The 24,284-nt window shown below is 53.8% G+C and overlaps 1 protein-coding gene and 1 long non-coding RNA gene across 2 annotated transcripts in view; one reads left to right on the top strand and one right to left on the bottom strand.

Annotated features, from left to right (window-relative positions):
- Positions 1 to 979: 979 nt before the first annotated feature.
- On the bottom strand, positions 980 to 8,316 carry LOC112807618 (uncharacterized). Its single transcript, XR_003204131.2, has 2 exons — positions 7,477 to 8,316; positions 980 to 1,236 (listed from the first exon to the last, which is right to left on the bottom strand). It is a non-coding gene; the product is annotated as an uncharacterized lncRNA (long non-coding RNA).
- Positions 8,317 to 8,950: 634 nt separating this feature from the next.
- TSPAN14 (tetraspanin 14) overlaps positions 8,951 to 24,284 on the top strand; it is a 54,125-nt gene continuing 38,791 nt past the window's right edge. The window contains exon 1 of the mRNA XM_025850370.2: positions 8,951 to 9,075. The gene's annotated coding sequence lies outside the window, so the exon portion shown is untranslated. The remainder of the gene's footprint in view (positions 9,076 to 24,284) is intronic.

Genomic DNA, 24,284 nt, shown 5'->3' with positions numbered 1-24,284 from the left:
CTCGCCCTCACCCCCTCAAAGAGCATTATAGATGTGGCGTGAAACTCAGGCTGCAGCAAACTGTACAAAATTCATTTGGTTTGAGGAGCTGGGGAAGCCCCATTAGCCTGCATGGGTAGAGGCCTGAAGAGAAATGCAAATTCAGATAAACGTGGGAGAGCTGCTCTTCTGGAGCCAGTGGACCTAGTTAACACCAAGTCTTCCTTGTACCCTTCCTGACTCTAGTCTTGCTTGGGGGAGAGAAGGCCAATTCTGCTGCCAAGCCCTTCCTCAGCACGGCTCACGCACGGAGGGAGGAGGAGACCAGAACCCTTTGGGCTGGAGGGGTTGGGAAGCTGGGCTTGGAGACATGGCCAGCTCCCAGTGTAGGCGGTGCTGCTTGTCCTTTGAAACAAGGAGCTTCTGAACCTTCTGCCAGGCAGAGGTCTCAGCTGCCTTTATCTGACTCTCATCTCCTCTTCAGGCTTTATGACTCAACCATGGAGCCGACTTCAGGCCTGCGTGAGGTGAGGGCGGGGGCACCACCAGCAGTGAACCCCTCAACCAAGTGCACGGCCTAGCTCCTCCCACTGATCCCAGCTGAGCCGGATGGCACAGCACGGAACAGACACCCTCCCATCCCCCAGTGCTGCCTTGACTGGTTCCCAGCACCGCAGGTGGCTCCCCACAGCTGTTCTTTAAAGCCCAAGGGGCTCTGCGCACAAAGAGAAACACGTCTAGTTCTACACCTTGCCTAATGTGCAATGGAGGAAAATGGAAACAGTTAGCATTTCTTTACATATTCACATTTGGGCATACCTCAGAGATACTGCGGGTTTGGATCCAGACTGCCGCAGTAAAGCGAGTATCACAATAAAGCAAGTCAAATGAATTTTTTGGTTTCCTGGTGCATATAAAAGTTATGTTTACACTGTAGTCTATTACTTACGTCTATGAAGGGTGCTACAGCATTATGTCTAAACAAACCAGTGTACAGACCTTAATCAAAAAATACTTTATTGCTAAAGAACACTAGGCATCATCTGAGGTTTCATTGAGTTGTAATCTTTTTGCCTTGGTGTTGATGGCTCAGACTGATCAGAGTGGGGCAGCTGTGGCAACTTCTTAAAATAAGAGACAATGAAGTTTGTTACATTGATTGACTCTTCCTTCCTTTCGCTTGAACACTTGGAGGCCATTGTAGGGTTATTAATTGATCTAATTTCAAGATTGTTGTATCTCAGGGAGTAGGGAGACCTGAGGAGGGGGAGGGGGGGGATGGCCAATGAGTGGAGCAGTTAGGACGCACCCAATACTTATCAACTGAGTGCTCTGTCTTGTATGGGTGTGCTTCATGGTACCCAAAACAATGACAATAGTAACATCAAAGATCACTGATCACAGATCAGCATAACAAATACAATAATAATGAAAAACTGAAATATAATATGAGAATTACCAAATGTAACACAGAGACACAAGTGCACAAATACTGTTCGAAAAATGGCACCGACAGACTTGCTCAATGCAGGGTGGCCACAAACCTACCATTTGTAAAAAAATGCAGTATCTGCAAAGCCTCACAAAGCAAAGCACAAGGTGAAGTATGCCTGTATTATTTCTACAACTAATAAATTGAATTTTTATGATTTTAACAAAGTAGATTTCCCCGAACACTTAAACATTACATGTAATCAATTATGCTCTTCCTAATTCTAATGATTCAGAGTCTCATAAATGTTTCAACCGCCTTTAAAAATCGACTAGTAATAATACAGTCATCACAAAACCGGATCTGCATACTCATACTAAGACTGGTTACAAAATGTGAATGCCTGGATCTAAATTTGTTTATTATCTGTAGTCAGCAGCCCTAACAGCAGACAGGATAGACATGTGCCCATATGCAACACATCATTGCCCTCTCCTGGGGATCTCAGAGAGCTGGCACGTTACACTTCCTGTGGAAGGTCTCTCACCAGATCCCTGTGTCACAAACCACCCATCATGGGCCCAGTGACTGGACCTGGGATGGGTTGTAGACTCTAAGTCAGGACCTCATGAGCTGGCTAGGCACCTATGAGACTGGCACAAAAGTTCTGCCCGAGAAAGGACATGGGTGGCGACAGCTGACCAAAGCAACCAGCAACTCACTTGGGGCACGTGAATGTGCCTCTCAGAAAAAAAGGGGGTGAAAGCCAAAGACTCCCAGAGGCGGCAGTAGGCAGAAGCTAGGCAGGAGCCCTGGGGAAGGTGGGGACAAGCTTGGCCAGCAGCAGCTGGAACAGCAGAGACAAAGCGAGACCCCAGTGTCAGAGTAGGAAAGATGCTCTGGGAGTTGGTGACATGGATACACCTGTAGGCCTATTCTGAAGAGCCTGGCTAAGGGACTAGCCTGAGGGGTTTTCTACTTCCTGCATCTTCACACAGTCAAAGGGAATGGACAAAAGATGTTCTGAGTTGAGGTGATGGCATGTGTGGGAGGCCAGGCACACAGGAAACAGAAGTGGATCCAGTGACTCGTGGGCAGGAAGGTGAGGGGAAGCAGGATGGGGTATGTGTGTGGGGAGGGGCGGGGGGGGGAGAGGAACTGTGAGGTCATTCCAAGGGAAGCCTGAACTGACCCCCTGCGGAGGCAGGGGCTGGGCTCACTCAACTGTCTGGAAATGAGGAAAGGGGGCTTTGGTGAGCATCGGGTCCTAGGGCCCTGGGCGAGGCAGCTTCCTCCTGCCAGGGGCAGTTCCCTCCCGAGCGATCCGATTCCAACACCTGATCCCGAAGGGTGGTGTGTGCGGCCACCATCATGCTGGAGGTGGCAGCCAGGTCAATGAGTGTGAGGGCAGCCTGTGGTCAGAGATGTGGTCACAGTGACCAGACCCGGTCAGTCTCTGTAGAACAGTCAGTGAAAAGAACTTCTAATGGTTTAGGGGAGAGGGCTGACAGGATTAGATTGTCATTCTAGACTGGGGCGGCATTTCAGGAGAGAAAGACTGGCAATAAATGTGAGGTGTGGCCAGTGTCTGGAAGAGATCAAAAGACATAGGAGTGGCAGAGCCTGTGGAGGTGAGGGGTGCAGGGGGAAAGGGCTCAGTGCAGAGTCTGGAAGAGCAGCAACACTTACGGGGGGATCAGGAGACTCCAAGGAGTTGGGTGTGCAATACTCGGTGGTATTCCCTCGTGGGTAAATCGCAGAGCCAAGAGATCGAAAGCTCCAGGAAGGAAGGCGACACCCACAGTGTCAGACAAGGACTGAGAAGCCCTCTCCTCCTTTCCTCCAACACACACGCCCAGCAGGGGCTGGATAAACTCCTTTCAGCCAACTGCCCCTAGATGGCAGTGTGCGCACGTGGCAGGAACTGCCCAGCAAAAGTCCCTAGGGACAGCAAGGCTCTCCCATGGGACCAGCGAAAAGCTGTGAGAGGGACCCAGAGGCACCCATGATGCCTGCAACATCCACCTATGCGCTGCTCTGCTTCCAGGGGGTGTGGGGGAGCCTCTCTCTCCTTTTCGGGGTGGGGGGGTCCTATCAGGATTCCTTCTGGCAGGGCCTGAGCATAGAGGTCCCAGCAATGCAACAGCCCCCCAAATCCCTGTGTTCAGGACTTCACAGGCGCACAGTCTTGGATGGAGGATTGGACATAAAGCTGATGGTTCTGGTTCTACCACTTATGGGCTGCGTGACTCCCTGAGACTGCTCTCCACATTTATTTTATAAATGCATAGCTTTGTGAAGGTCAGTTCACATGAGATCATTCCAGAAGCAACACTTTTTACACCGCCAGGTGACTTTCACTTTCTGTGTATGTCCCTTATTTCCAAGCTTCCAGGGACAGAGCTGGGGGTTGAGTGCAGGCAGTCTCATGGGTCTGTGTCTTAACCTCTCTGATCTGTCCCCTCCCTCTCATGTCCCATCTGGCCACATCTGGGGGCTTCCTCTCGGCAAAAACCATCTTCTTTCATCTGAAGTGATTACGGAATGGGTGACTCACAGATGGGCAGGGCTGGAAGGGCCTAGGGAGGTCATCTCCCGAACAAGCTTCCCATTCGGGTCCCAGGTCCACCCTGTAGGTCTGCTCTGGCTCGCCTTATTGAGGAAGCTGTCCTCCTCAGAGCCAGCCTGTGGTCATACGAAGGCTGCTTCAGCCCTACTTCCCACATGCATTCCAGATGGGCCGAAGCACAAAAAGGACAGAGCGGCAGCACCTGTGTTAGGAAAGCGAAACTTTCCCAGAAATCCCCACAGGCACCTGCTGGTGTCTCCTTGGCCAAGTCGGGTCACATGGCAAGGCTTAGCTCCAAGGGAGGCTGGGAAGTGTAATTTTGAAAAACTAGGTTCCCAGGCCTGTTGGAAAGAAAGGAGAGGACAATGGATATTGAGAAAGCAGCCCATGAATGGTAGTTAAAACCATGGGGGCAGAGGGAATTACCCTGGGACTGGGAGATGTGAAGGGAAAAAGACCGAGGCAGAATTCTGATGAACACAGACTTGGAGAAGATCAGGAAGAGAAACAGGATGGGGACCAAGGAGACTGAGAGAGAAGCCAGGCAGGAGCAGAGCCAGAAGCGTGCCGCGTGCACCAGTCAAGGGGGACGAATGTTTCAGGAAGGAAGGAGTGATCCCCAGCTTCCAGGACTGCATTGTGGAGCTCGGACCGGCCTCGCCCAGCTTACTTTCAGACTTCTCCAACACTAAGTCCCCGCTTCCGCTCAAGCTCCTTCCTCCCCCTGCCTGGCCCCCTGCCTGTCCACAGACAAGTGCTGCAGCATGGAGCCCAGGGATAGCGAAGACAGCACTGGGACCCAAATCGGAACTCGACCAAGACAGAGGGGTAAGGAGGCAGTCAGAGGACCATTAAGACCAAGCTCTGCCATTTAACATTTTATTTATAGCCAACTACAGGTTCAGGAACAGGAGAAGAAACTCTCAGCTTCTTTCTCTTCCTTTCTGTACTGGTTTTTGTGCCCATAATCCATACCTCAGGCTTGTTGTAGTCTGCACTATGTAATTCAGCTATATTCTTGGTAATTACAGTTCCAGGGGCTGGCCTGGAAACTAAGTCACTGGTTATAATACAGCCAGCCCTTTTAGGAATTGGCGCTGTCCATCTCTTGATTCTTTTTACTTTTTTGAACCAGGAAAATAAAAAGGGCCTGCTCTGCTTTGAGTATCCCTGAGGCTCTGAAGCCACTCATATTGCTATAAAATGGGTCAGGTAGAGCTTAGTGGGTCTCCTATGGCACCTGGGAATGGCACAAGTAACTGTCAGGGGAGGCCTGGTTGGGGGCGGGTGGAGGCCATGGTGGCTCTGTGGGCATTTCCTTCACCCTCTTTTTTTTTTTTATTAAGATTTTATGTATTTATTTGCTAGAGAGAGTGTGTGTGTGCGCGCGCGAGAGCAAGCGAGAATATAAGCAGGGGGAGCGGCAGGCAGAGGGAGAAGCAGACTCCCCACTGAGTAAGTAAGGAGGCTGATGCGGGACTCGATCCCAGGACCCTGGGATCATGACCTGAGCCGAAGGCAGCCGCTTAACCCACTGAGCCACCCAGGCGCCCCTCCTTCACCCTCTTCATACCCTGCTGCAGTGTGGCCGACTAGTCCACAAGGGAGTGGACTAGTCTGAGGGGCGCTTTGGCTGGCAGGACCTCTGCCACCTAGGTCATGGTGCTTAATGGTGGGTTAACCCTCTCCTTCCTCCTTGCTCTAAGCTCTTGACCTCCTTCACATCCAGAATTCAGCAAATACCATCAAGTGTGAATGACTGCCTTTCCAAGGCCAACTTCACTGGAAACATCTCTGCCTCCATACTCCCCTCAATAATGGTGGAGGTGTCCCTCCATCAGAGGTGTCCTCTCCCTTAGGGCCCAGGTCCCATCTCTCTTTCTTCAGAATCCTCACTCCTGCCTTCCATTCTGGATCATTGCTATCACTCCATAAACTTGCTCTAGCAACTTCCATATTTCAACAAACCCCTCTGTATTCTAACAAAAGTTAAAGCTAGATATGGTTACCAGCATCAGAAAACAGAGGATTAAACCAGACAGAAATTTTCTTTCTTCCACAGACAAAGTCAAGAGGTATGTATTCCAGAGCAGGTATGGTGGCTCCCTAAACATTAGGAACCCAGATGTATTCTAACCTGTGGCACTAACATTCTCAACACACGCCTTCCACTTCAAAGTCTAACATGGTTCCTTGAGCTCAGGCTACACCTTCACGTATTCCAGTGAGCGGAAAGAGCAACAGCTGAGGAGAGAACACCATGGCCCTTGAAAGCTGGTTCTCAGTTGTACGTGGACGCCTCCCATTGCTGCTGGTTGGCTGGAACTCAGTCATGTGACCACACCTACCTGCAAGGGAGTCTGACAACTTGCTTTTATTCTGGGGAGCCATGTAGCCAGGGGGAGAATGGCTATTAGGGTCCTCTAGCAATCTCTGCCAAAGTCTCCTGTGATTCCACATCCGTTTCGAGACCCCTCCCAGTTCTCATTCCATGTTAGACAAGCTGTCCAAACAGGATAGCTCCACCATGGTCTGGCTCCCGTCCCACTACTCCAGGAACACTGTCCTTATCACAGTCACCAATGTCTTTCATGTTGCCAGTCAGTGGATCCCTCCCTGTCTTCATCTTATCTGAGCTTTAAGTAGCATCTAACACAGCCGCCCACTCTGTTCTAGAAACTCTTTCCTTTCTCCGTCTCTGGGATATAGCAGCCTCCTGGTTCTCCTCTCGCCTCCTCAGCCTCTCTTGCTCAGTCTTTTTTCCTGCTCTGGCTCCTTTGGCTCCTCTGGGTTCCTTTTCAACCCTCTCTTCTGTAACTACCGGCTCATCCTAGGTGACTTCCTCAGATACCACAGCCTTTACCATCTCTAAGATAATACCTCCCAAAGTGCCCCCTCCCCCCCACAGCCCAGGCCTCCTTTCTGAGCTCCTAGTCTCGATAGTTGAATTGGGTCTTTGATGGACATCTCAAAGTCAACATGGCTAAAACAGAATTCTTGATGCTTCTCCCTGAGCTATAGTCTCTTTCCTCTAGGCTACCTCATTCAATCAATGAGGCCCTGTCCACCAGCTTACTCCAGCCAGAAATTTGAAAGTTATCTTTGGTTTCTCCCTTTCCTCCCCTGACATCCATCCTACCAATATGTCCTGTTGAGTTCATGTCCAAAATAGCTTCTCTCAACCACTCATCTTGGTGTGGCCACAGTTTGGTCCAAACCACCATTATCTGTGGCCTGGACTGCCACAATAGTCTAATTGTCTTCTTGCTTTTATTTCTGCCTGCCACCCACCCACTGCATTCTTCACGCAGCAGTAAATCAGAACGTGTTAGTCTTCTGCATAACATCCTTCAATGGTTTAATTAAAAAGCCTCCATCCCTAGACAGTCTCGCATGCCCTGACCACCTCCCCATTTCATCTCTTGATCCTCCTTCACAGGCTTGCTATTCAAGCCACACTGATTTCTTCCAGCTCCTTCACACGTCCAGAGCTTACCTTTTTCCAGGACCTCGGCACATGCTGCTCTCAACCTGGAAGGTGTCTGCCTGGCTTTTCTTCAGGCTGTCTCCTCATCCATTTGACTTCGACATCTCCTTCTCAAAGACACTCTCCCTGCCAGCTCCATCAAAAGTGGCTCCTATTCTCTATCCCAGCCCCTTGTTTTTGTTCCAGCATTTATCTCAACTTGTAATTGTCTTCCCCACTAAAAGTAAGCTTTATGGAGCAAGAGGCTTCAGCAGTCGTTTACTGTTGTATCCTCAGCATCAAAATAGAGCCTAGCACAGATGAGGCACTCAACCAAGCCCTCAGTATCTGCTTAAGGGTGACTGAATGGACAGGTTCCCCACGGACATCCCTGAGCAGCCTGTCACAAGCAGACTGCCTCCCCTTTAATAAAAGCAACTGAGAATGGACAGTCTGCATTGCAAGATCTCCTGACGACTGAACCTGTTGGTTGCTCGTACTAGAACGTGGCCCAGTTTTGATAGATGCCACTTACCTATTGCCCACCTAGCCCTCTTCCACTTGGATGAGTTTAAGAGTCAGAAGTGTGCCTGTGCCTCATTTCAGAGAGGCAGGAGGCGACCACTGAGGTTAGCCTTTCTAATACCAGTACCCGGCCAGCAGCGTGACCACCCCTCTGCAAGCTAGCTATACCTCGAGTCTCCCTCCTTCTCCGAGAGTGCTCTCAGCCATCTCCCCAGGGCAGATCTTAGGAACAAATTTCAGCAGGCGGTCCAAAGAAAGGTTGGTATTTTTAGCACCAAGACAAGAAGGAGCAGGTCTTTGCTGCCCAGTGTGCAAAGAAATGCAAAATGTTAACTTACTACCTTTCTCTTGAAGCAGCCCCCCCCCCCCCGCGGCCAGGTAGGAGCGCCTATTTTCTCTCTCTCTTTTTTTTAAGTAAGCTCTATGCACAAGGCGGGATTGAACTGAAGACCCCCAAGATCAAGAGTCGCTTGCTCTACCGGCTGAGCCAGTCAGGCGCCCCGCCTCCTATTTTCAAAACGGCCATTTTTCTAATCCTGCGCTCACCCCTACCGGTCACCCCCGTACCCCTTGAGATGTGGCCTCCCCTCGGCCCCCACAACTCGGATTTCTCGCTGGCTCGGGGGCCCCGCCGAGTCCTCGTTAAGGCCGTCGGCGCCCGGGCGGCGCACTTCGTCTAGCACTCGCAGCGGCCTCAAAGCGAGACAAAGGGGCGGGCCGGCGAACAGGCCCCGCCGCCGCCGCGCCAGCAGCGCCGGCGGAAAGGCCGGGCGGGCTGGGGGAGGGGCGAGCCGGGGGCGGGAGGGGCGGGCCCAGGGCGTGGCCTTCCGGGGGGGCGGGTCGGGTCCGGAGGCGGGCCCAAGGCGCGCGAGGCGGCACTGCACGGTGCGGAGAAGCGGCGCTTTTTTCTCGGCTGCCCCCGGCGCCGCGCCCCCGGCCCCGCCCCTCCGCGCCCCGCCCCCACCGCTCGGACGGCCCGAGTCGCGCCCTCCCACCCCGCGCCTCCGAACTTGCTCTAACTTCCTCGGCCAAGCTGGGCCGAGCCGCTGCCGCCGCCGCGATCGCCGCCGCCGCCGCCGCCGCCGCTGCCGCCGCCGCGCCCGGGTGAGTGGAGCGCGGAGCCCCCGCTGGAACGTCGGGCCTTGCCCCCCTCATTGTCTGAGGCCGACCCCCCTCCGAACATCCTCTTGGGACTAGGACTGCTCCCCAGGTTCGGGCTCGGCCCCTCCGGCTTCCTCGCCTTTGCCCCGGAGGCGGCCCCGCGGGCGGCGCTGGCTTTGTCTGTGTCCAGATCGCTCGCGAGGGGCTGGAGGCCTTGGCCCGGACCCCGCTGAGCCGAACTCTGGCGCCGGGCGGAGTGGGAGCCGCCGCGGGCGACTAGCCTGGCGCTGGGGGTTCTGTCGCCCTTGCCCTGCCCCGCGTCCCCGGACGGGTGCGTGCCGGGTCCGCGCGGGGGTGGGAGAGCTCGGGGAGAGAGGGGCCGGACCGCCGCCGCCCCCTGTAGGGGCTCTGCCCCCTGTACCCGACAGCGAACCCAGGGAGGGGCATTCTTTTCGGCTCGGCCAGGGACCCTCGGCTCCCCAGAGCTCCGGCCAGGGGTAGAGGGTGGTGCAGACTTGGGAGGTCCGTCCCCTCCCCCGCCCCGGAGTGGGTGTGCACCGAGTGGCTCACCCTGGCGGTGCGCCCCACTCTGCCCTGCACGGGTTTGGGGTGGCCCGAGTTTGAGTAGGTGGTGACCCAGCTTCTTCGTGCTGATCGTTTGAGGTTGTGCTTGGGAGCAAAGCCCGACTCCTGACCTAACTGGAGCTTCGGTGGAGTTGGGTCTGTGGTTACGGAGTTGGCTAGTCTCGCGCCGCTCCTCCTGCTGGGGAGGGGTGGTGGTGCGGGTGGGTCGGAAGTGGGTGTGCGTGGAGGGGTGGTGGTGCCGCCGGGTGGGAAGTGTGTGTGTGTGTGTGTGTGCGCGCGCGCGTGCGCGTGGAGGGGTGGTGGTGCCGCCGGGTGGGAAGTGTGTGTGTGTGTATTAGGGTGATGCAGTGGGTAGGAAGTGTGTGTGTGTGTGTGTGTGTGTGTGTGTGTGTGTGTGTGTAGGGACTTCAGTCCTGGGACCTCCGAGACTCGTGTGGAGTTGGTCTCCTGCTAGAAGCGGTTCTTGCTGTGGGGAGTGTGGGGAAAGGCGTGGGCCCTGGTACTGGCCTGGCCAATGGCTGCTGGCTGTGATGAGTGCCGCGGCATGTGCAAGCTCAGTGGCTGCCCCGCGGTGCTGGTGACTGGGGGCATCAGGGCGTTTTGGGTCGTGAGTGCAGGGCGTTACACGGGAGCCTCTGCTGGTGTGCTCTCTCCAGTGGTCTGCTCTCTAGAGGTCTTCCTTCCCGGATAGGGGTTGCTTGGGCTGATAGGAGTGGGTGTAGCTGCCTGCCAAATCCTCAAAAGTAGCCTTCCTCCTACCCTTTGGCCTCACAGGGGAAGTTAATGCCTGCTGAGTGCTTGGGCCACCCTTCCCTATTTGCGTCTAGGCTACGGCAGCACTCCCAGCACCGCTATATCCCTTCTACTTTCAGCAAGCCCTGTGGTTGGCAGAGGCACCCTTCCTTCCAGGGATCCTCCTGGGCCCTGATGCGTCCTCTTCGGTCTTGGCCCCATAAGCCCTTCTAACTCCTCTCTCAGCTGTCTCCAAACTTTGTCCCAGTTTGAGGATCCCTGGTGTCTGGGAGACAGGCCACCAGAGGGATTTTTCCCTCCCCTCTTCCTGCATCACCCTTTGTTGCATCCCACCTTCAGCTGGAGAATTTCTCCATCTCTCCATCTCTGCATTTTCAAACTTCACTGCTTGGAACATCAAATGTGACCTTCACGTCATTTAACAAAGCATGATTGAGAGTCTGTGGGATACCAGAGGTGCCAGGTGCTGTTTGCAGGCGCTGTTCTAGGCTCATGACTCCCTGACTGGCCCGTGGGCCCTGTGTGGTCTTAGAGCCCTGGCTGAACATAGGTAGTAGGTGCTTTCTGGTGTTTTATTGCTCTGCGCTTGATCTCAGCTTAAGCAGCATCATTCAGACAAGCAGGACTCCAAAGTGACTGGTGTTTCTGGAGGTGGCTGCCTTGAGGAAGAGAAGGCATGAAGAAGAAGGGCCTTCAGAGAGTTGGCTGCCCAGGAAGGTTTCCCTCCTTTACCAGCTGGGCAGCTGTGCTAATCTCTGAGGGCAGGTGAGGGTGCCTCCCTTCCCATGTTTGAGAATGGGAGGAAAATCTCATACCCTGTGTAGGAGGGGAGGGGGCCCTGCCCTGTAGGTCATGGTGATAGTGGAGGCCAGGGAGTTCTGGAAGCCCTGGGTTCTGGAGACATTTCCTGAGGCCTCCCTTGGTTCACTGTACGCTCAGGGATTTGATGGGTTTTCAGTTTGGCTGAGCCTACAGGGTATCATTGTGCCAGTCCTGGGCAACCTGGCTGGAGTTAAAATCTAGTGGAGGTTATGGACAAGTTTACAGCAGTTCTGTGGAAGGTTTAAGAGTGTTGTATCAGTTTATTGAGACTTACCCTTTATGGACGCATACACCAAGCGCTATCCTAGAAGCTTTACTCGCATTAACTCATTTAATCCTTGAACCGACATAGTATGATAGATAATGTATCCGGCCCCTGGGACAGAGGAGGACACTGTTCTAGAGAGGTCACAGAGTAACTTGCTCCAGGTGTCAATGTGAGCCGCTCTCGTCATTTCAAATTTAGACAGAGCCTTCGTATGGAAGGTGTTTAGGACACGGCGCAAGGCTGGCCCACAGTGGAGCTGGTAGGTCCTTCAGTGCAGGATCCTTGATCCCCTGCTTCTGAGAGCATCTCATCTGTCTAGGCACACAGCCGGCATCCCTGGCCCCCTGTTGAGGGACTGGTGATGAAGCTTTTGTCTCCCTTGGGCCAGGGACTGGGAAGCCCAGCACTTCCATGCAGAGAAGATTGGGGAGTGAGTCACGGCCTCTATCTGTCTAGATAGATCAGGGTTTGCTGTGGTAACAATCCCCAAATCTCAGAGGCTTAAAGCAGCAGAAGTTTATTGCTCATACCATATCCATTGCATATCTGCTTTCTGTTGTTCTCACTGCAAGCCCATGCTGATTAATTGGAACATTCCCGGACACTTGGACAGAGGGACAGAGAGCGGGATCAGTCTCACCCCGGCTCTTAAGGCTCCCACCCAGAAGCGGCATTTCACTGGTTGAAGCAGCCATGTGGCCCTCCTGACACTCTCCTGTGGAAGAGGATTGGGGACATTTGGTCAATAGCACTGAATGCCTTCCATCTGCCTGCCACTGTGTCCTGCCTGTGACTTCTTCCCAAGGCCTGGGTCTGAGTGTCACATTTCTGTGTCACTAGAAACATGGATCATGAATTGAAGAAACACTGTTGAGGCTAAAGATGAATTGGGGTGCCACATTTGAAGGGCAGAGGGAGGGTGAACGAGACCGTGGGTTAGGGTGGTAGCGAGTAGTCTGCAGAGGCAGACTGCTCTCTGACCCTGGGCAAGTTACTTGAGTTCCTTGGGTCTTCTTTTGCTCATTCATTCATTCATTCATGGGCCCAAGGACTCATGGTGAGTCCCAGGCCGTGGATTCTTACTCAGCACGTGTTCAGCTCCTGCCCCAGTGCTGAGGCCTGTGCACTGGGATGATGATCCCTGTTTCTGTTACGGGGTCCTGGTGGTCTTTAAAGAAGGATGTTAATGCCGGTGGGCTGGGAAGTGGGCTCCTGCCCCCCATCACTGCCCTGGCACATCAGCCCTGATGTTCTGGACCCCCCATGCTTCACCTGTGTGTGACTGGTAGGGCAGCACCTTTTCTAGAAGCGGGAGCAGGTAGAAGGACCCCTATAGGCCTTGCCCTTCCTCTTCCACTTTGGAGACTCTCAGGCTGAGCTTGTAGGCCCGTAGGAAAGGTAGCGAGGTCATCAAAAGCTGGAGAACAAGCTTGATTGGGTGTGGAGCTGGGATGGTTGTCTGGCCTGTAGAAGGGGGGAGAACCCCTCTGTTAATTGCATTTTTCCGCTCGAGTCCCCCTTGTGGCATGTTAAAGAGCCAGCCGTGTTATGGAGCTTCGCTCTTGTGCTTTGTCACCTGCTTGGTCTCTGGTGACTTCCAGAAGGGCCAGGAAACACTACTGGAGGTGATGAGATTCCGGGTACTTCTGTACTGGTTTAACCTACTATTCTTAGTCCTAATTCCTTCTTTTTCAGGGCCTCTCTGCTTTCCCATCTGGAATAGAGGGAGAGGTCGTGGGGGTTTATAGCAGTGGCCTCACTCTTGGCTGGTCACCAGAGTTCCTGGAGTACTATGTAGACAAGTGCCTTGTGAGTCTTTGGCCTAGACGGATGCCAATGTTCCTGGTTTGTCTTACCTTCCATTATAGCAGGGTCCTCCCCGAATCAGTGTGGGGTATTCATAATGTCCATGTCCATGCCCATTTTCTACCTAACAGCAAATTTTTTGGTTCAGACCAGGCAGGTACCTGTGTTGGAACAGCACAGGCCCTGGCTGGGTGGCGGAAAGGGTTCAGTGCCTCTGTCAGGCATGAAGACAAATAACATTGTCCGGCTTGTAGGGTGGACAGTGGGGAGGCCAGCTTTCAGGTTGTGTCTGCTTTCTAGCTTGAGTGACCTGGACAAGTCTTTGATTCCCTTTGATTCTCCGCCCCCTTTCCTGGACTTGATTTTCTCATCTGTAATAAGAGAAGAATCTGCCCTTCCTGTCTCACATGGGGTTACTGTGAAACGCAGGTACACACTTCACGTCCGAGAAGCCAGAGCTGAGCCCCGGAGTTAGGCCTGACACTCTGGTTTGGGATTGCTGCCATCACATTGACAGTTCTCAGCGAAGTGTTCACCGGCAGCTGATTATGGGAACCCCACTTCCTCTACTCCTGGCCTTGGTGGGGTGGGGTGGGGGTGGGGCTGGGCCAGGCTCTGCTGTGCGGCAGTTTTTCTCTCAGAGGCCTGGTCAGCTGTGCTTCAGTGGGCCTGGGCAGGGTGGAGTTAAACCCTTCACTTCTCGAGGTCTGTTCTGCCTCCCTTGCTGAGCAGCCAGGGAGAAGGCTTATTAGAGTCCTGGTGTCCATCAGCGGGATAACGGGAGGGACTGGCTCCTCTCTCGTTGGACTCTGCCAGCCTGCACTGTGGGGCCCAGAGCCATGGCAGCTGGCTCTAAAGTGGCCTCTGGGATCCTGGGTAAGAGGTGAGCCCCTGGTCCTCCCTGAGACTGTGTGTTCCCTGGAATTTGGGGGAGCCAAGGCTGGGCTTTCCTACACGGCCAAGGTTTGGGGAGAGGCAGGCTGGGACAAGGGGCTGCGCAGGGCTGGAGCCTGAGGAGTGGTTTGAGGACCTCCCTGGGTTTTCCCTGATGACTCGTACCAGCTGCTGGGACCTGTGCCGAGCTACTCTGCAGGGCCAGAGAGCTTCTAAAAAAGAGGCTTTGAGGAATTCCTGGTCCTGACACCTAGGAGAGAGTCGCTCGCAGCTGCTGGAATTAAATGAGGGTCCCCTGAATCTCTTTTATCTACACCTGGAGGTCTGAGCCGTGAGCCTGGGAGGGCCGAGGGCCACAGCGTGTCACAGGATGTGCCACCCCAAGGCAGGGTCTTGGGCTCACAGCCTCAGAGGCCCTTAGGGGTGCCTGAGGAGAGCTGGGCTTACCAGAAAATGGCATGAAGGAAAAGAGCCACCTCATGTTCAGATTTGGGCCTCCTGAGGAGGGGTGACTGGGCCCCACACACTCACTGCAGCGGTTCATGCCACCGTGTGACTTCAGCAGCAGGAGCGTCAGGATTCCCCATCTGTGGTGCCCTCGCTGTGCTCAGGACTCTGCTCATCCTGTGCCTCTGGCCGCTGTCACCAGCCGCTCTAGGGAGAGGCTCTGGTTGCCTGCTGAGTGGCCGTTGTTGTGAAGAGACCTCCCTCATGTCTGGCCAGCCTGCAGATTGGCTGTCTTAGTTCAGCCCTTTATTCCGGGGCCAGGCAGATGGCTCTGTCCCTGGACCTTGGTGGGGGAGGCCAGCCCCAGCCCCAGATCAAGTGGTTCCCACATTTTGGGTCCAGGAGGACTTGGAGCTCCGTGTTGTTAAGGAAATAATTATTCAGACACTTGTTAAAGCAGTAAAGCGGACATTCTGTAGGACTGTTGCAATAGGTAGAAGGACTTCTGCTCTGGGGTTTTGCAGTAGGGAAGACAGATTGGGCTCAACCTCAAATGCAGCCTGGAAAAGGGGTGATTAATAGCCAAGGAGCAGAATGGAGGGGGTTGGTGGATGGAAAATCTCTCAGAGGGTAGGGTAATCCTTTGCTGACAGACCTCAGGATTCTGTCGGAGGCAGGCTAGGGTGATCCGCTGTTACCCGAGGGTTGTTGGAAGATGAGTTGCTGGTCAGACATGGAGGGTGAGGGATTCTGGCCAAACGGACTCAGCAGGATTCTTGCTGAAACTGGACTCTGCGAGGATGGAGATGGAAGCCCAAGGTCAGGGCTGGCTGAGCAGAGGGCTCCAAAGAGCCTAAGTCTGGTCAAGGAGAGACGGTCTGTCAGGGTTCTGAGGCTTACAGCAGCCTGCGTTCAGCCTTGCTCCTGGTTCTCGCACTGGTCTGAGCTCGTCACTGTTCACACTTGTTTCTCAGGAATGGTGGCTCTCCCCTTTACCAGAAACCTGGGTCCTCACCTTTTAGCATCTCCTGGCTTCTTATTCTCGGCCTGTTGGACTGCCCCTCAGCACCCAGGAAACAGTGTAGACCTGGGGCTTGGGTTCCCTGCAGCTCCCCACCCCTAGCTCCTGTTGCCAGATCTGTTGGGTGCCAGAACACAGCCCCTTGACGCTGGACGACCCTCCCTGTTTGACCCTTGTTCCTTGGCTTCTGTACCTTGTATTTCTTGTTCTCTCCATCCTGGGCAAACCAGTCCGACAACTTTGTGGATCACCCTCCTCCTAGGGACTGGACTGCCTCACTTGTCTGAGCCGGGCCCAGGGAGGTGCTGTGTGTGTGTGCGGGGGGGGGTCTCCTTCCCCTGCCTGGACTGTGTACTCCGGGGCCTTCTGGTGGGAGCCCCCTAGCCTCCTTCCCCTGTTTAAGACCTTCCCATCCCTGCATCCAGCCAACCACAGTGTGATGCTCCTTGTTTGCTCTCTGCCCCTCCTCTCTACTTGGTCAGGCCCCACTGATGACCTTGTTTGGTGTGTCTTCTACTCCTGGGGCAGCTCCTGTCTCAACAGCCCAACTTTTTGGGAAGGAGGCCACCTGCTGTTGTGAGAAAGAAGGGTGGGTGAAGAAAATCTGTTGGCTCTGGGTTGGGGGCCTTCCTCACTCCTGAAGCCTCCAGGCCAGAAGCTGGCTCTGTGCCCTCATCCTGACTGCCACAGTCACTGCCGCCTGCCTCCTAGGTACTTCCTGTGAAATACAAGTAATGGTGTAAGCACAGATACATTTTGAAGGGGCATGTTGACAAGGGAGTCTGGTGGTGGTAGTGGTGGGGTTTTCATGCCCCAGGGAGCAAAGAGGGAGGGAGTGGCTTGTACCAAGTGCAGGGGTGGCTCAGGGCCCCTCTGGGTTCGGGTAGCCCTGAACTGCTGTCTTGTGGGAAGACAGATGAGGTTGTGGGGCAGGTGCCAGCTGAGGTGCCACAGGATTTGGTGTGTTGAGGATCAGTGCTTACTTGGGGGTGAGGGCCTTGCCCACTCATGCAGGAAGATAGTTGGAGAGGAGCCGGTCTTGGTCTAATGGAGGGTTCTAGGATTCTGGGCAAGAGAGCCAAGGGGTTGCACTGGGCCCACTGAGAGGGGCAGGGACTTGCTTCCCAGTAGCTGAGGTTTGAGGGCTCCCAAGTGCCAGCCTGTTTCTGCTTGTTGTGAAATCTCATTTGTGCTCTTTAATTGGGGGGCTACTAGTTGAACATTGAGCAGTCATCAGAGAGCATCTTATGGCCTAGGGGAGCCAAACATATACTCCCCCTCTTTCCAGTCTTCTTTCCCTGTGGCCTGGGCAATCTGTGAGCTTGAGGTCATTAGGAAATCTTCGCTGGGGTGGCCTGGGGGTGCTGGCAATAAGTGGGGGCCTATTTCTGCGAGGTAGGGAGAGCTCCATTCATGAACCACTCCCTGCTTTCCAAATGGTCTCACCCAAACCGTCTGGTCAGTCCTGGTTGTAATAGGCATTGTGTCATACCCTTCAGAAGCAGGAGAGACTGGGATGGTTATTATATTGCTCCTTAGGGGGAAAATCACTTGGAGGAAATACATCAGTGCTTCTGAGTGCAGAGTGTTTATTGACGTGCAGTTAAGGGAGGCTTTTAAACAACATATGTGTATCCCTTTAGTAAGGAATAAATGCACAGACCCATCACCCATCTCACTGACTCCATTTTGCAGTTCCATTTTCCGAAAGGTATATACATGGGGTTTAGTGGCTAAGGGATTGGGGTTTTTGAGCTGGGATTTTGGAGAAACTGTTTTTAGCCTGTACTTGGAGTTGGGCCAGGCCCAGAAATCTGTTGAAATAGTTTTCTTTAGCTGCTAAAATTGGGATGGGTTCATACTACTAGGATTTTGAGCCTCACCAATGGCTGGGGAGGGCCCTGCGAAGGGTCCCTGCTGGAGGCCTGGGCTGCCCGAGGCTCAGCCTCCCCCATGCCTGCACACATTGCCTGAAGCTTGGGGTCGGCCAGTCTCACCACAGAGTAGACCTGCCCCCAGGGGGTCCTCCTTGTGGGATCACTTCAAGTTTCCTTTCTGCCTTTGGCAGAATCTGCTCTTGGTCTTCCTGGGAAAACTATTTTGGGACCTGGGGAGGAGTTGTATGCAGGGAGCTCCCTGAGTTGGTACTCTTTCTTGGTGACAGAAGCTGGCAAACACCCCCCCCCCATTTCACCCCTGCCCTCTGTTCTAGGGAGATGCCAGAATCTGCATGTGGAGGGTTACAGGTGTGATTTTTGTGTGTGTGCCTGCAGTCACAAACTTGAGGGATTTTATTTTATTTTATTTATTTATTTTTAAACTTGAGGGATTTTAAATGTCAATTTAGGTTTAACTTTTTAATTAAAAAATTATACACGATTAAAAAAACACATAAAGATACACAGTGAAAATTAGCATTTCCATGCCTGACCCCTTCAGCTCTGCTCCCCTGAGGCCTCCACCACCAGATGCTGGGTGCCTAGTCAAGCGTCTCCCTTCTGTACTCCTCTTGTTTGTCCCCTTGCTAGTATACTAATTGCTCTGTTCTGTACTTAGTGATTTTTACTCTAAAGCTTAGCTTGGGATTGTTCCATTTCAGCTCACAGTTCAGTCCATTCTTTTTAACAGCAACACGTTCTTCCGCTGTGTGTTAAACCGTGATTCACTTTGTCAGCCTCCTATTGCTGGACATTGAGGTTGCTTTCAGGACCAATTTTGTTTCTAGAAGCCAAGCTGCAGGAATGCCTTGCACGTGCTCGGAGGTCTATGATAGATGGCTGGGAGAGGGGTCCAGGCATTGAGTGCTTAATGAGAAAAGAAGCACGTTGTTTTGATTCCAAGGGGGAGAAGGAAAGTTTCCAAGCTTTTCTTTCGGAGGGATCTTGTATTTATTTCTGCAGGCAGAGCCCAGAGCTGGAGGGAACTCGCCGTGGGTGTGCTGGTGTCCTGGTTCCTACCGCAAGTCTTGTTTTGGTTCAGCTCAGGTTAGCCTGTCTCTGCAGAGCACCTGTTGTTTGCAGCCCTTGGCTGTGCCCTGTGCATACCCAAAAGTGTGATATAAGAGGAGGCGGCCCGAGCCAGATGAGGTCCGGGGAGGGAGGAGAGGCTTCGCAGATGGGGGTTTGAGCAGGCCCAGGAGTATGCAGGACTTGGGTAGGGTGTGACCCAGGAGTCTGGGCTGAGAATCCAGCAGGGGCTGGGCATCCACTTTCTCCCTCAGTTTCAGGGGTTGGTGTGAGGGTTAGGCCTCCTGTCGTGGCCTCGCTGGGCCTTTTGTTGCTCTAGGATGCCCCCCACCCCCCACTCCTGGTCTCCTGCCTGCTCTGCAGCCCCAGCTGCATTAGGCCACTTCGGGTCTGACTGCCACCCTGTGATTTTAAAAAGCCTGGGTGGAAGGCACCTGGTGTAAATAATAGATGGGTTTTCTCAGGCGACTTCCTTTCCTAGCAGAAGCTGGGGGGGTGGGGAGGTGAGGGCAGCTGAGTTTTTCCTCCTGGGTTGGGCTGGGGGGTTGGGAGGGAGGAATGTGAGAGAGGGTGCATGTGGGAGCCTTGGCCTGGCATCCTCCTGGGAGTTCTGGGAGCCCTCTGTCTGTTTCCCCATCCCTGTGGCCACTGTGCGCCTCTCAAGTGACCACAGTCTTGCCCCCTGTGGCTCTGGCCGCCTGGGCAGGGCCGGAAGCAGGGAGATTTTAGGGCTGGCTGGCAGATGAAAGGGGGCTGACATGACCCTGAACTGGTGGGTTTGAGGCCCGTGCCCCTGCCCCGTGTCTCCCAGCACTGGCATCACTTGCTGCCCCCGTGAGAAGGCCAGAGCTTCCCATGCCCACAGCTCGGTTGTATGGGGCTTGGGGCCTGGGCAGCACAGAGGTTCCTATTGTGGCCGCGTGGCAGCTAGGGCTGACCTGTAGGGCCGAGGAGGTGGGGCCTGGGGACTGACAGTGGAGCTATTCACAGGCTCTGCCCTGGTTTCCTGCTGCCTCCCTTTGTGGATTTTTTTTTGGGGGGGAGGGGAAGAGGAGGGGGGTGGCCAGTGCTGCTATTGTTGTAGGCGGCAGGAGCCCTTTATGCTCCTAGAAGTCTTTTGGTAGACCGGTCTTAGCCACTCTGGGACCCTTCTTGTGTTTTGTGATGCTGGGTGAGCTGCCCAGCCTGGACTCTGCCCTCTCCCAGTGCCCCCCATCCCTGGAGGTCTAGGTGGGCCCTGCTTTTTGTGGTTACCTCCATCAGGATCTCCCTTCTCCCCTCAAGTCTCCATGCTGTGCTTGGAACTGCCCCCCCCCCCCCCCCCAAGAGTTCAGAGCAGCTGGGCAAGGAGTGGGAGTGCCTGTCCTATCAGCCACCTGCCTGCCACCTCCGGGACTGGGTTCAGCCTGAGCTCTCCTGGGCCAGCTGGGGCCTTGGGTGGCGTCTGGGTGGCGTCCAGGTGCGTGCCTGGGACGCTGTCAGTCTCTCAGGCTCCACTTTGCTTTGCACCTCGGTGCTCAGCCCAGTGTCCCCGGTTCCTGCCTGGCACGCTCAGCTGCAGAACAGCCTGCTTGTTGGCGGGCTGGCCTGTAGCCTCCACGCTGCCTGAGCCCCGGCCATTTTCCTTTGTTCTGCCGTGTCCGCACTCTTGAATCTCAGGCGGGCGGCAGGCTGGGCAGGCAGCAGGCAGTGGATGTACAGCACCAGCGGAAGCCCTTAGGACATGAATCTTCCCACTGAGCCAGAGGCAGGCAGTCCCTGGGCTGCACTCCGTTCTCCCAGCTGTCCCCCCATCTCCCCAGGGGTGCCGAGATCTCTCTTTGATTAGAGACAGTCCCCCCCCTCTTACTGGATCAGAATCGTGGCGACTTGTACAGTGGGGACCTGGAGAGGTCCCACCTGTTTGTGGTCACGGAGGGGGTGAGAGAGAGAACACACAGCCCCTTGGGAGTGCTAGCCTCCTGGTCTTTGACAGAAAAAGCTACTCCCAGGCACCAAGTGTGGTCTTCCTTTACCTCCCGGCCCTCCTGCATGAAGGCCGTGATGAAGTCCGTGGAGGATCTCTTGGCATTTAGTGGCAGGGGTGGTTGAGAAAGTTTCTTTTTACTTTGGTCTATGGTTGTGGGAATTTTTCTCCCAACTGAGGGGACCCATCCCCTGCCCCTGTGTCTCACCTCCCCCAGTCTTTGGTGGGCATAATGAGCTTCCTCCTGGGGGGCCCGATTTTACCCACGGGTGGGATTGCAGGCAGGGCTGAGGGCTACTCCCGGGTACCTTTTTCTGGAGTTGAGCCCGCCCCAAACCAGAAGTCTCTTGCTTTGCTTTCTAAACGCAGCCAGAATCTGTAATAGTCACCTGCCTTTGAAGTAGAGTTGTTTTGCCTGAGGACTAGTAACTTTCACTATTTTTATTGTGTTTAGCATTTTATGTTACCCTTCTAAAATCTATCCATCTTTGAGATCAGCCTGCCTCACTGAAGGGAGGAAAAATAATTTTTCCTCTGCCCTTCTGGGTTCTTGGCTGAGAGCTCCTGTAATAAAATAAAATAAAAGATGAACAGGAGAAAAACAAGTTTAGTAACAGGTACACCTCCTGCATACATGAGCGAGATCCAGGAGAACTTGAGGAACTCCCTGAAATGGCCCAAGCCATCACCTTAAATATGTTCTTCAGCTAAAGACACAAGAAAGATGACTGGGGCTGGGAGGGAAGACCAGGAGACGGGGTTAGGTTGTTATGCAGATTTAAGTTGGGCTCTGTTTCCATTGATAAGAGTTTATGATTTAGTGTCACCCTAGTCTTCCTGGTATTGAAAGAGGAGACACCCTTACAAGTGGAGACTTCCCTTGTCGGTGTAAATTTCCCTTCAGTAACTTCTCCTTGGTTTTCAGAGCTTCTCCCCTGCCTGCTGTCTTTAAAACAGTAACCAGGTCAAGATAATCCTTATGCCATAGAGGCAGATTTTGGGGTGGCAGATTCTGCTCCCCTCCTCATTAGCCAGGTCTCACAAATTAGGAAGCAAGTTCTAGCCCTGGATGGGGTTGTACTTTGGAGTGGCGTCATTTCAGCAAACGTCCAAGACGCAGCAAAAAGAGCTAAGTTTACTTTCAAGTGCACTGAAACACAGGTGCTGCTTTTACGGTAGGTAGTTGGACCCAGACAGGGTTGGGCAAAGTCATGACTGCGGCAGCATGGTGCTCTGGAGAAAGCAGATGGAGGTAGAAGGCTGGGGTTGAGTCCCGGCTCTGCCACTGGCTCTTTCTGGGTGACTGTGGCAATTCATTTCCATGGGCGCTGGTCTCTGGAAAATGGCAGTGTTGCAAAGATGAACTTCAGAAACATTTTAGCTGTGACTCTGAGCTCTTTGACTCTAACTCGAAAATGGTTGGTCACTACCTTGAAAGCCCCTTTTGCTAACTCAGGATTTTGGGGGGAAGAAATGTTATCAGATGGGATTAGCAGAAGGTATCTCTTCCTTAGGTTTTTGAGAGGTGGTGGTGATGGTCACCTCCACAGATGTTTTTCACATGGAAACTCACCCACCCCGAGGGCCTAACCTGTACTATCAGTTCTCAAGAGCTGGGTGTGGTACGAGTGAATAACTCTTCTCTTCGAAAGGCAGCATTCCCTCTGAATCATGGGGTTGGGGAGGAAACTCAGGCTCTGCATTTTGCCTTCCCTTAAAGTGAGGCCCGGCTGTTAAAAGTAAAAACAAAAACATGGACATAGAGACACCCTCTGTACCTAAATTTCCCCTCTCCTCTTCCTGCGGGGGCGGGGTGGGGGGCTGGGTTTAAATTTTGTCTCCATGTTGGGTTGTAGATTCCAGAAGGCAAAACCATCCTTTTGCTGGTGCCCCTTTAGGGTTGGTTTCTGGCCCTTTATCTGCCCTTCCGCACCCAGCCGCCATCCCCTGGGCCTCCCGAGCCTGCCGGCCCAGTGGCTTTCCTCCCATTGTCTGCCTCACCGGGCTCGGCCTCTGTGTCACTGCTCTGGGCTGTGTGTTTCTGTCAGACCTCACAGCAGGCCTTCTTGGAAGACGCCCAAGAGGCAGGGAGTCCCACTTCTCCAGTCACTGGGTTCGAGTAGCTTCCACAGCTGTGAAATGGGAACAAAAATAACCTGTAAGGATCCAGTGGGATGCACGGAAATACCGAACAAAGTCCAAAACTACAGCACAGCTCCAGGAAAGTGGATTACATCCCGGGTCAGTCTGCTCACAATCAAGGTGGGTGGTGGCCTTTCCTCCCAGGACTTGCCCTAATGGTGGTGGCTTTTCTGTTAGGCATCTCAGGTCCGCTCCGCTCACAGGCCTGTCTTAGGGCAGCATTGGCAACACCGGGCAGAGCTTGTTGAGCTGCAGCATTGACATTTACACAAAATTCCCAGGTGATTTGCATACACTTTCAAGTTTGAGAAGCCCCAGCGCCGACACCTTTGTTCCGCCCACCTGTTGCCCTAGCACCTTCCTTAGTCTGTTTTGCGGTTTTGCAGACCTCGCCCTCCTGCCCTCCTGAAAGTTGTCGACTTCCAACAGGTCTGGAGCTCTGGCAGCCCCTGTCCCCTCGGGTGTGCAGTTTCCAGCAGCTCTCCCTGGGTGCTGGGGGCGTCTGGGAGGTGGGGCTGGGGACCGAGAAAGGCCCCCTCGGCCGGCGGCCGCGGGCACCTCCCCCAAGCCTGCTGGCGAGGTCATCTTTGGGGTGCGGAGCCCCCGGGGGTAATGGGAGTCCTCCTTTGTGAAAGGGCTGCAGGGAGCCTCCCTCGGCCATCTGGTACCACTCGCCCCGCCCCATCTGTCCCAGCTGGACGACAGGATCAGAATCAGGTTGTAAATGTTGTTTTCTCCTAGAAACACAAACCATTCTATAGAAAGATGGTGTATGGTATGTTGAAGTTCAAATAAATCGTTCAGGAAGGGGACTGTACATTTATTTTTGGAGCAGAAAAAAGTTTGATACGGCTCCCCTGGTATCAGTAGGATCGCCTGCCCACCTCCTGCCTTCTGATGGGGGTTTGTGGGCCTGAGTCTGCCAGGCTGGCGGAGACCTGGCTCCCTGCACAGCTGCGGGGGGGCGGGGGGCTGGCCTGCTGGGATTCTCTTTAGGGGCTGAGCTGCTAATCCCCTGACAGACCCCTCAGCCTTTTTCAGCAGTGTCCCACCATTGATTTGCATTTTAAAAAAAAAAATCTACTCCCCCCCATTCCTTTTATCTTTATGTTTTCAGTGCACAAAGTTCTATTTATTTTTTTCGAGCAGGCTTCATTTTTCTTAGCTTGTTTAGGAAGTTTGTTTTGTTTTCTTTGCTCTTTGACCCCCCCCCTCCGCCGCACCGGGCTGTTTGCATTGCTGGGGAGAGGCCAGAAGCCAGGCTCTGCCCTGGCCTTGGAGAGCTCCCGCTCCGGAGCAGGATTCCGGGGTGCTCCCAGTGCTGTTCTTGGAGTGAAGTGGGTTGGTTGTCTTAAAACACAGGATGTTGTAGCAGACTGTGCAGTGTTGGGTACAGGGATTTTTAACATTTTACAACCATAATCTTTATGCGTTTCAGGCATGGAAAATTGGAGGAAAAGGAGTCAATGTATGTAATTGTCAGTTCTCTTACGTGGTGTGTGTGTGTGTGTGTGTGTGTGTGTGTGTGTGTGTGTGTGTGTG

The sequence above is a fragment of the Callorhinus ursinus genome, unplaced genomic scaffold (assembly GCF_003265705.2).
Source record: "Callorhinus ursinus isolate GAN/ISIS: 27379988/994484 unplaced genomic scaffold, GSC_fseal_2.0 scaffold31, whole genome shotgun sequence".
In the NCBI taxonomy this organism is placed as follows: Eukaryota; Metazoa; Chordata; class Mammalia; order Carnivora; family Otariidae; genus Callorhinus; species Callorhinus ursinus.
This window is presented reverse-complemented; position numbering and strand designations above follow the sequence as displayed.